The sequence below is a fragment of the Rhyacophila brunnea genome, unplaced genomic scaffold (genome assembly GCF_057557595.1).
Source record: "Rhyacophila brunnea isolate RB1 unplaced genomic scaffold, BYU_Rbru_1.0 scaffold_4, whole genome shotgun sequence".
NCBI lineage: Eukaryota > Metazoa > Arthropoda > Insecta > Trichoptera > Rhyacophilidae > Rhyacophila > Rhyacophila brunnea.
Genome location: NW_028233068.1, coordinates 23641201 through 23653766, shown reverse-complemented (window position 1 = coordinate 23653766; position 12566 = coordinate 23641201). Strand labels below are relative to the sequence as shown.

At 29.7% G+C, this 12566-nt stretch overlaps 1 protein-coding gene across 2 annotated transcripts in view; it reads left to right on the top strand.

Annotated features, from left to right (window-relative positions):
• Window positions 1–6884: 6884 nt before the first annotated feature.
• The window catches only part of LOC147067116 (putative sodium/potassium/calcium exchanger CG1090), a 60497-nt gene continuing 54815 nt past the window's right edge, over window positions 6885–12566 (top strand). For both annotated transcript variants that reach the window (XM_085954475.1, XM_085954473.1), the window contains exon 1: window positions 6885–7245. The gene's annotated coding sequence lies outside the window, so the exon portion shown is untranslated. The remainder of the gene's footprint in view (window positions 7246–12566) is intronic.

The following is a 12566-nucleotide window of genomic DNA, read 5'->3' as shown; positions in this document are numbered from 1 at the left end:
TTTGGATACATTCAAAACAAATAACATTAAATTTGATTTTAACTATATGCAATAATTTTACTATTTCCAAATGTAATATTTTTTTATCATTGTGGCTCAAAACTTTTTGCTAAAAACTACCTCCACTATTTTAGCATTTAGAATGTTGTATAATTATCTACACAGCTCATTCTTGAGACATGGCCTGCCGAACGGAGTGACCCCAATTTTACTTGTGAAACAACTGTGAGATCACTGTACAAGATCCTTTTCAACACAGTCCTCGCATATTTTTGATAAGTCTTAATACACCAATTCGTACATCAATATTCAATTAAAATCGATACACAGTCAATTTGTAGCGGCAAGTCCAGTAGCTGATGTTTTAAATTTATTTTTACGCAATAATATGTCAAACAGTTTATATAATAATAAAAATGGAAGTTGTTAACTGTGAATTCTTGATGTAAAGACATTGTATTAATTAAAATAAAACACGATAAATGTATCACTTGTCCCACGTAATTTAATAACTTTCGTCAGGTTCAATGAGAGGTTCAACAAAATAGTATACATTATTACAGCTTTTGAAACCAATAGCTATATATAACTGCCACTGATAAATGATGTGGAATAAGTACTACATAATAATATGTTTTATTTATAAACTATTATTGGCATAAGTCTGGCAAGAAAATCTCAGATGTGAGAGCTTTTTTCGAGGTTAGAACACAAGTACATAGAGTATTAATAGCAGTACCTATCAAATTTTAAAGCTAGTTTGAATATCGTAGGTTGCTGCCAAAAATTAGTAATTCGATCATTTAGGTTTTTAGAGTTAATAACGTATTATGTGTCTTTATATGAATATAATATATTCTAGAAAAAATTCAAGGTCATCCGATATATAGAACATGCACATAAAGCACAAATTAATAAACATTATGCCTGATTTTAGAGGACATGTCAAAATTCAAATTGCAATTACTCCATAACATGATTTAGAGACTTTTGGCAGTACCCACGACATAATCTGTCTTCTTTATATTGTGTTTTCTCAATTTTCATCGCGCGTCCATTTATATATAGTAATATTTTAAATTATATACTTACCGCATATAATAAATATAACATAGTATAATTAATGACCATATTATGGTGATGCCATTTAGACCACTTGAATATATTATTATCTATAGAGCTACCGTAAAACCTCGAATAATTGAGTGATATTTTTTATATATTGTAGTACTATTATTGTTTCTCTGTTCTTTTTTATCAGAGACGTCAAAGCTCAATTTATTTTATATACAGTTTCAAATTCACATATAAAAGCGTTCGTGAAAACAAAATGGCAACATTACCGAAAACGATCGTAAACTATTTTACCCCTTTTCAATTTCCCCGCTGTTCCCGATCCACTGTCCGCGGCAATTCCTTCCATTTTTTTTTTGATGTGATACAATCGCTTTCGGGGCAGCTTATCTCCATGGTCGTCCATTCAATGTATACCAGACTGTGCTGTAGACATTTGCTGATAAGCCTCACTATATCCATTTGTGTCGTAATTGTATAGAAATACCTCCAAGACTCTGTGGTCATTATGATCAAATAGAATGAATATGCAGCATCATACTGGTGGGGTTAATTAATGAATTTTACCTGTTGTACGATAATAATTAATTTTAATTAATTACATCGCCTCGCATCATAAATAGACCGACAATATTTTAAGAATATTTTTGCTCGATTATTATTTCTTACTCCATTTATCTTAACTTTGCTTCAGCTCTATATGGACATACATAATATGTGTTAGATTTGTGATATTTGTAGAATCAAATTTACAATAGCATTAAAAAGACCTAGGGTCCTATAACTGGTGAGACCCGAAATAATATCGCTACCTCAATATTATAACTAGATAACTTGATTTTCACTGTTTTTGGGAGAGCTATTGAATATGATTCTACATTTCCTTCTCTACATAATGATTAAACTAGGTAAGTCAGAAGTTAATGGGAACTGTAATAATTTTATGTTTGAAAATATTACATAACTTTAAAACTATAAATGCATTAAACAAATAAGATAATATATCTACAATATTTTTTCATACAATTGAACATTATATAAGTGTTCTAAATTAGACAAACACAATTTACCATTTTTATTTTAAATAGTAATTTTTTCGCCTAGATTTATGTTAATCAAGTTTAAATTTTATTTTCGCAACAATGACCAAATCAGAGTTATCCAGTTGTAGTATTGAGGTGACAAAATTAATATATCCATCAAATTTATGGGTTGTAATAGTAGATCAATTTGTACAATTTTAGGAAACACATAATTCACGATAATATCAATATGTCTAGGATTGCGCAATTATGGGAAGTTAAAAACATTTCTAAGCATTTTGAATTACTGTCAACTAATTGCCAAAGTGACACTCTCGCGAACTACAAATTATGCGTGCAACACCGGCCAACGTCGATTAATTTCAGTCGCATTAATGTCAATTGAGTTTAAATGGCCTTTTATGAAGAAAGACTGTGCGATTTTGAGTATGCAGAGGACGCATTCGAGTACCATCAAATACTTATATTATTTAAATAGTTTGATTTAAGCAAAGGAAAGGGCTCACGAAACTTAGTTTTAAAAAACTTGTACCTATATCTAATTTAGAGACTTACGATAATAACCCATCCTACTAAAAACTTATAGGTGATCAGGGGAACAATTAATGTTCTTCCAAAAAATGTAGGTAACTTAGTTGCTGGCATGCCGTTATGAGTGCTCGTTGTATCAGTGTTGACTTCTTCTTTCCCGACACTATAGCCTTTGGTGAACGTTAGTAAAAACCCTCCACTCAGCCCGGGCTTCACTCTCTTTCTTCAGTCGATCAGTGTCGATGTTTGTGACATTTTTATTCAATTAAAAATGTAATATAAAATAGCATGCAATTATACATATATTTTTATTCGCCATGGTGCAATAAGTAAATATACAGCCCTGATTACAATAATATAATACGTATGATGGGTTTATCGATATTTTACATTTAAAATGTATCTTAATCGGTTACATTTTATTAAAACTAGTTTTAGGGCAAAAAAGCCTCATTAAATTTATCTGATGTATTAAAAATTTATGTTTTTGTAATAAAATATTTAAATATTATATTAAATACGTACGCCTGCAATATTTCAATATAATCAAACCGTAGTACTCTTGGGATATCTCTACGTCCATTCAATAGTAAAACTTGTGCTATATATTTGTTTTTAATTTATGGACAAGTTAATTCAAACACCTTTAAGTCTTGTAGTCTACCATCAACTATATAGACGTCATCTTTGGTTTACAAAATAAATTATGTTTCAAACGTATCTATTTTTACGTGTCGTTCGTAATATAAATTTTTCAAATAAATCATGTACTTAATAAGTCTTTGAGTTGCTACGCCACTGTACTGAAATCTAAATCCAGCACTTGCAAAATGCGTCAGGCCAATCCTTACTGACGCCTTTCACCTCCCGCCACTGCGCGCAATCTTCATTCAGCACTACTCAACATTTCTTTCAAAGTAAACAAAAGCTATATATTTCATTTCTTTTATTCGCTATTATCACAATGCATTCCAGTTGCCATCACCTGTATATATAGTTTATGTATCATCGTTATATCAGCAATTTGTCATAAAAACTGTTTAGATACCTTATTCTTAGATATTTAGTTTATAGGTTAGATATTTATAGAGCGAAGATAATAATTTACCTTTCAGTATTTCTTATATAAAATAAAATGACTGCTGATCGACTTATCCACAAAACGCTTATATTGTAGTATATAATTTGACGTCTACCACCACACATCAATAAATAAAAACATTAGGTACTAAATAAAAATTTAACAGGTGAGATTATCTTAATTAATTGAAAGCTTTCTACTACCCAATATTCAAAATAATCGAACACATGAAACCGTCCAATGCTTTGGCAATTCCTTTATTTATGATTAATGTAATTTTATAAACTTTATAATATGTATTATAACTTATTATATCAGTAGCGAAGGCTGTCTGCTGAAGGAAAGTATAATACGCTGTGGTAGATATCTGAAAAAAAATGGTAAGACAGCCATATTTAGGGTACTCGAATTTTACTAACCCGATTTACTGAACATAATATCGTATAACATGTTACTTTTTTATAAAAGATATAGGTATCATAATATAATAATAATACTAATACTAATAATAGATATTTTACAAAAAGGGTGATTCCCAACCTACATTAAATAAAATACGGCTTGGCTAATGTCCTTGGGTTTCCTGTCCGATGGGACAACCGGGCTTGTCTAATATGCGCAATATAAAATACACATTACACAATATGCGGAAAGGTGGTAGTTGTTATTTAATATAATGAAGTAGACAGTTCTAATATTTCAAGGATAAACACCATCAAACTTCATCGTAAAAAAAACTTTGGATTATACAAAGCCTTTGTTGGCATGTGTTAGTAAAAAAGTCGATTGACTTTGATACAGTATATCTATGTGTATGTGAATCTTCAATTCATATTCAGAGGCGGAAGGCTCTGTTCGTATTTTTTTAAACACACAATAATTACAATAAGTTAGTTTTGATTGTTATAGCGCCTGTACACGTGCATGTATTTACTGGCAGCAATAGTGAGTATTTTAAACTATTGTGACAATAACGGTTTACACGTAAAAGTGCTGACTGTCTCTCCAGTTCATTGTCTAAGAGTGAGCGAGACGAGGTGTTGTCATTTTAGGGTACTATTTCGTACTGTTTGACAGGTAGTGAAAATCGATCAACCTTAAAATTCGTTCGTAGTTCGTTTTTTTGCCGACAGGTTCGCCACTGTCGTTCTACTGCGCTGGCGCAGATCGAAAAAATTCTACTATCGTATGAAAATTCAGAAGCTTCCAATTTTTTTTTATTCATGCATGCAATCTTGCCCTCTGCAGGAAAATACATGTTTACCCATACATTTTCTTGTTATGACCGCGATAATACTTACCGTCAAGTAAATCCATGCACGTGTAAACGGGGTATTACAATAAAATTCTATGTTTTAACAGCAGCTCTCTTGGCTGTGCGAAATTTTAGAGCGAGGTAGTCAGTTTTAACTGTTTAGACGGCTAACTTATTATATAAATTATAATGCTTCGATACAAACATTTGTGTATAGAATAGATGCGCAGGAACACGTATTTCCTGACACAGATTATGAAATTGAACTCTAAATTTGAGTACAAATTATACTGAAATATTTCCCAGCGCACGCACGCGTGCTACGCATTGCAAAACACTGCAGTGTCTACGAGATCTCGTAGCTGTACGTTGGATGTGACCTCTAAGACCGACATACATAGCAGGGCCGCTCAGACTTGAGGCGCCTTCCAACAACGATCGCCACAGCTATCTCAATATACTTCACAGTAACAAGAGAATATACGCCGAAATTCTGAGATGATATAGGCAAACTCTACGTGACAGGACAATCTAACAGACACTCGCAATGGCATAGTATCGCTTACATGAATGACATAATTTGCGATCTCTCGCCTGTTCTTTATTAAATTCTTTACGGAATCGTTTTATTTAGATGAATTTACTAGCATTAGGTATATTTCAATGCACTTATTATTAATTAACTTTAAACCTCATTATAGGACGTGCGGAAACAATAAATTGCTAAATACTTAATAATTAATTAATAAGCATTAATTGTTTGATATTCGATCCAAAGCTCGCAATATTCTGAAAGAATTGCCGTAATCTACGCGTATATGCATGTACAATTTAACTAATAACCAATTCGATAGTGTATACCTAATGAAATTTGAATACGAATGACTGCTAAACGATCTTCAATTGTTTTGTAAAACAGTTTCCAAGTTTTAATCTAAAATAATTTATTTCTACATTTTATTCGATGCGCAGTAAACATTTGCATGCTTTTTGCTCCATCATGATATCTGCAACGCCAAAGGGGAGTAAGAGACATTTTGAGAGAATGAAATAATCATTGGGGTCAAATTGTTTCTTAAAAATCCCATCAACAAGACAGTGGCGAAATAATAACATTATTTTGGTAAGACTGTTATGTTCATATAAAAAAAATATTACTGAATTTACCTCTCCTGTAAAATTGTAAATTGACTTCATACACCTTGTGGCTTAACATACTCGATTTAATATTCAGTTTGCATGTTGCTTGGCTTCTGTAGTTCCAATAAATAACATACTAGGGTATATGTTTATTTCTTAATAATACTTATTTATTATTTGTAAAATTAAAATTATTATTGACTTAAAAAACAATTTTAAAAATCTTAATTTTTATAAGGAATATAAGGGTTCAAAAAAAAATTCAAACATGTCGTTAAAAATATATTTTAATAATATTTCCTTCAATTTAAGTTTTTAAATTCTTAAAAATGTAGTGAAGTAATAATTAGTAAAATTGAATATTACTTACTGGTAACACTGTTTTTCTTATATGTAATATAATTTAGATGATATGATATTATTTTTACCCTCCGATTTAAAGATACAAAAATACTAACACGTTTTCGAATACATAATTTCATTATTATTTATGTAATCAGATTATATTTAGTGTAAACATATTTCATTGAGTATGTATTGTTTTAGGCGCTCGCGGCTAAATGTGTTTATATAACTATTCCGATACTACGTGACCCAATCAACACTTCACTCATAAGTACTCAGATCCATTTTCATCTCCGGAACAGCCTCGCATAAAAATCCCTAAACAACATTCTAACCTGTAAAAAAAGTGTATGAAGCCTGCGTTCTTGCGATTTGTTTCCAGCGCGAAGGCAGCGCCATCTGAAACACTGACGTCGCATTTCGACGTCGATCGCCGAAGCGAGACGTCCTTTTCCCCCGCGTCGCGGCGCCTAACGCTTTCCACTCAGCCTGCCATATAGCATTCGTGAAAAGGCAAGTGCCACAAATCGATTCAGTGTTTAACAGGATTACAGCAAGAAAAACGAAAAATCGACAGCATCCGGTTTTAACACAACCTCGCGATTTGATTATTTTTGTGACAGTGATTTTGGAGAAACTTCGTCAATTATGATTTGATCTGGATTTGTTACATTTTGTAACAGAGAGAGGAGCCGAAAAGTGATTGATATACTTACCCATTACTTGGATTTCCCATTGCACTGATTTAAATACACCGCATAAGGACATATTAAAAGGTAATTTTATTACTTTGGTAATGTGATCATAATTATTTCACTTGCTATTACTTCGCATAAATTTACTAAAAATAGAATGTTGGTTTACATAATATCGAATTAGCTAATTCAAGGGTACATTTATCAATAACTACCTCAATTATACTTTGTATATGCTACTTTTACTACTACGTTTAAATGAATGTATTTTAAAATAATTATCGTGTATTGATTTAATATGTATTAAAATATGAAATATTGTTAAATTGGCTGTATGTATCTATATTCAATCGTAATAGTAATTATAAAATTTTCGTCTTCATTTTAATATAATCCTTTAACACTATCACTGTAAGTACGTCTTTGCTATTTATAGCTTTAATACATTACGTATGCGGTGATAATAATTTGATATTTCAACTGAGAAAGTAATATTGTATGTCCTATTTTTGAAATGCCAAGAGATTGGACCGCAAAACTTCATTCATTCAAGGTATTATTATCTTTTCACTTCATTTGCGGCGTAAAGGGTTGTAAATAGTTATCCGTACTGGATTTCGTATACATATATATATACTCTTGTATATCGAAATGAATTTCACAATATCTGGTTACATATTCTATTACATTCGCATACTTATTATCCATCAACATAATAACTGATAATGTTAATAATAATATGTAATATTATATAATATATTATTGTAATCCTAAACATATAAAAAATATATAAAATAAAAATTATATACTTATAAAAATCACATTCTTGAAACATTTTATAGAATAGTAAAGTTAATTCATTATCTCAAGCACTTTTAATCGACCGCTGGATAAAGGCATCTCCTTGTTAAATCCACTTTTCTTTTTGTTGTCACAAAAACTCTTCCGCTAAACTTGATTGTCTCGTTGATCTAACGGCCTGTTGGTCACCCTTCAAATAACTTAATATTCCTTGTTTATAATTAGATGCAATGTATTATACAAAATTAATAATACCTACTTATGATAAGCACCTGCAAAAATAAAATTGTTGAATGATAACGTGTCTGCAAATCTCGGGTTCAAATCACAAGTTTGTAAAATTAGAATGTTGTTTTTCAATGTGTGTTTGCAGTTTGAATATGAACCGAATAGGTTGAGCCAGTGATAAATTTCTTATTCACTTATATAAACAACACAAATAGTAAGTACGTGTGTAGGCCACATCGTAGAAATTAAATTAATTTGATATACATAAGTGCTAAAATGGTAAACTATTTTAAGGATACTTGGAAGACATAAAATTGTAAATGTCAATTTTCTAATTAAGTAATCTAGAATTTCTATCGATTCGGTTTATTACAATTTACATAATCCGTAAGGGTATAAATGGTATCCGACGCACAGAAATGTCAAAGAAACTGTCATATTTTAAATATAGAATATTTTAACACAATCCATTTGACATCAGTGCTAGTCATACTCACTGTATTCGAATTTAATCGAACATCTCGTAATCTCGTACAGCGCGCAAATATAACATATAAATTTTCTCAAATCTTCTACGTTAATTTTATTACATGTTGTATTATAAAGAAATTTCTAATACTATTTATTTACTAAGATATTAGATTAGTAATAGATTAGGTTTCTCAAACTTTTTCTGCGATGGAACACACCGCAAATTCTAAAATTTTAACTGAGTACCTCGTTTGTTTAGTAGGGTATATTAATAATACATAATCAATAAAATTAATAAAAAAATCGGTCTGTGTACTTATGTACGCGCATTAGAAGTTATACTTCTTTGGCGTAATAAAACAAAACAAAAACTTGTGATAAACTGGATTCTTTGACTAGCTCTTAATTATCTTGTTAAACTACACACTCAAGAAAAAGGGCCGCTTATTGGAACGCCGTTGGTTTATTTATATACACTTTAATTTATATTACTAAATTATATAATGGTTTCTCATTGTTTTTATTTTACCAGTACCAACTGTCACTCTGACGTTTAATCGTTTGTTTACGTAAGGAATTGCAAATGGCCGACAATAATAAATTCGCTGCCTAGGCAACGGAACAATTATAAACTATAATATTATACTGTATAATCGTCACGATTGCAGTATCATACTGTGGCGTAAAAGTCGTGCGTTTGGCTGATAACCGAACAATCGGTGGTTCGAATCCAATCGAGTGCGTTTTTTTTCGTGTGAAAAAATTAATTATGTGTTACATGTCACTCGTCAAAAATACACACTGATCTGATTTCTCAAATGCGTCAAAAGAAGTAGATATAACTTCAAAAAATGAGAAAGGGCAATAATTATTTATAAAACGTAACACATAAATAAGTCAAACATGTGTGAATTTGTTGCAACCGTTGCATCAACCGTTGCAACCGTTGCATAAATCAACAGATTTTCACGGAACACCAGTATTCCGCAGAACATAGTTCGGGAATTAATTAGACTATGGCGGATATAGTATATAATGATAACGATTTCATGGCGGAGTTTCATATCAAACCTATCTTAGCTCTCTATTCATAAATTTGATATCTTTTTGCACCAGTTTTTTTGTATAATCTACTAACCGCAAGAACATTAATATGCCACTCAACGATAAAGTACTGATAAGCTTATTGTATTATTAGTTCCGTATATTGAATATAAAAGTAGACATAGGTATACACAGAACGTATTTTACAAGCGCAAAGTCTACTTACACGCTGTATCACAAAAAGAATTGTATCGTAAATTGAATTGCAATAAATTTTAACCAATATTAGTTTAACTACACAATATACTTATTTTAATATAGCCTAGATATGTACATATAACTTTTATTGTGAATTCTTACTGTATATTTTAATTATCTGTATTTTCTGTCTTAAATATTATGATATATTGATTCAATTAATACTATCACGCAAACCAACAAAAACAATTCATCTTCAAGTGAAAGTAGGATAGGTATTCAAGTGTTACGTAATTGACTTAAAATATTGTAGGAATTATGCAAGTAAGCATTTTACATTACAGCTGATTTGCTTTTGACAACAGATATTTTTTAGCTGAAACATGATTATATACAATGAAAATATTGCTTAGGCACAGCTTATTAATTTTATATAAATAATATATTCACATTTTTTTAATATAAACATCAAATTTGCTGACTATGATATTCTAGTTGATTTTTAATTATACAATAATAATGACTACATAATTGCTTAGTATTGCAGTTAACACAAAAATAAAATAACTTGTGTCGTTTTCACGGAAGTTAGAGGTCAATATAGAAATAAAACTATTGTGTGGGGGGAATCTAATACAATCTAAAAACTAAAGGTACTTGACAATATTTGACAATTTTAATATTTCTTTTTATCAGGATACGTTTTTAATATTATTTGAAATATGTATTTATATAATATGGAAAAACCTCTGAAATATATATTCTTCATTCTTCAGCTCAAAACCGAGAGAATTCTTATCGTTAAGGAATTTCAAATGTAAAGGGAAAATGGGAAGAAATCTTAAATAATATTGGAAAATATAACTTGGATTAAACTTAATAAAAAAACTGTATCATTTCACACAATCTTAAAAAACTGCATTATTTTTGGGATGCTCTGATATTCAACAAACCTTTGTAGCAAAATCATTCAATAATAAAAGTAGGTACATACATTATTGGTATGTTTAAATACTCGTTATTTCGCTTTTATATGCGATATTATTTCACTGTAAATAAATCTGTATTGGCATCAAAAATTTGAAGAAATCAATTTATTATAACTATAGCCGCCGTCTCCAAAGTCGTCGCAGCTAGCAAAAATGCATCTAATTTATTACAAATATTCAATGGGTTGGATAACTGGCTGACAACTATTCCTCATAAAAATTCTGTTAAAATAACCGTAACAACGATTAGAAAATCAAATAATTGTAAAAACTAAATGCTGAATCAATCAATGTATTATTTTAACAACAATAATCTATTTGCCAAAAGACAGAATATAAACATTTAAGATATTTAAAAAAAATGGTTAGCTAAAATAAGATATACTTAGGTATTTAAAACCTTAGAATGCTAACAATATTAACTTTCCGTGAGTTTATCTTCTTTGAGTGTCATTTAAACAGCTGTTACAATAATAATCATAATATGTATCCAGCACTATATTTTTCAATATTTGCGCATCATTTTTGAAATTATTTTATGTAACGAAATATGTTTTTTATGTATTTTATAGCATAATCATTTTTCATTAATTTATTACATTAAAATATTTTTTAGTAATATATATAAGCAAACTTAAATTCAGTCATTGACTACTTATGACATGGAATATCACCAAGAGTGGATTCAATTATTTGGGGGCCACTCGTAGCATCAATTAATTAGGATATAGGAAAAAACATATATATTTATGATTTTAAACAGAATTCAACTGCATAAAGACGATGCAAAACCCTGCATTATATTAGCATTAATCTCTTAAGTATACATTTCTTAAATCCAAGTCAATATTTTGTGAGTATGTAACTACTCATCAATTTGTATTGTTATATTTTTCTTCAATATTACACTTATAATTACAAGAAATATATTCAATATCGATTCAACTGATTCGTTTTTCACTAATTCTACAACTAAGAAGTAATTACAGACAAAGCTTCTATACACATCGTCATCCCAATACTACAACTACATAACTTGATTTTCACTGTTTTTTGAGATAGCTATTGAATATGATTCCAAATCTCTTTCTCCATAAAATTATAAAATCGGGTAAGTCAGAAGTTAATGGGTACCTACTGTATTAATTTTGTGTTTGAAAATATTAAGACCATATAAATGTTTGCATTAAATACATAAAATAATAAGTAAGTATATCTTTAATATTTTTCATACACTTGAACATTATTTAATTGTTCCCAATTAGACAAGCATAATTTTCCATTTTTATTTTAAATAATAATTATAGCCTAGATTTATGTTAATTAAGTAAAGTTTAAATTTCATTTTCCCAACAATGACCAAATCAGAGTTATCTTTGAGGTGACGATATATATTGGGTTATACTGTTATACATGTTTGTTTCATTTTTAGAGTCTTTAGTAAGATTTAATATTTTTTATGTTTTTTTCTTGTGTGTTTGTTTTTTGTATAAAATTCAAGAATGTCTTTTCGTAATTCGACGATAAGTGTTTTGAAAGGTGATAATAATTCTACAGCCCAAAATAATGACATTCTTTTATTACCGCAGCAATTTACTTACTGCGTTCATTGTCTGAAATAAATGTTTCAATAATAAACAACATTTTAAACGTCTTTAAAATGTTTTTGCC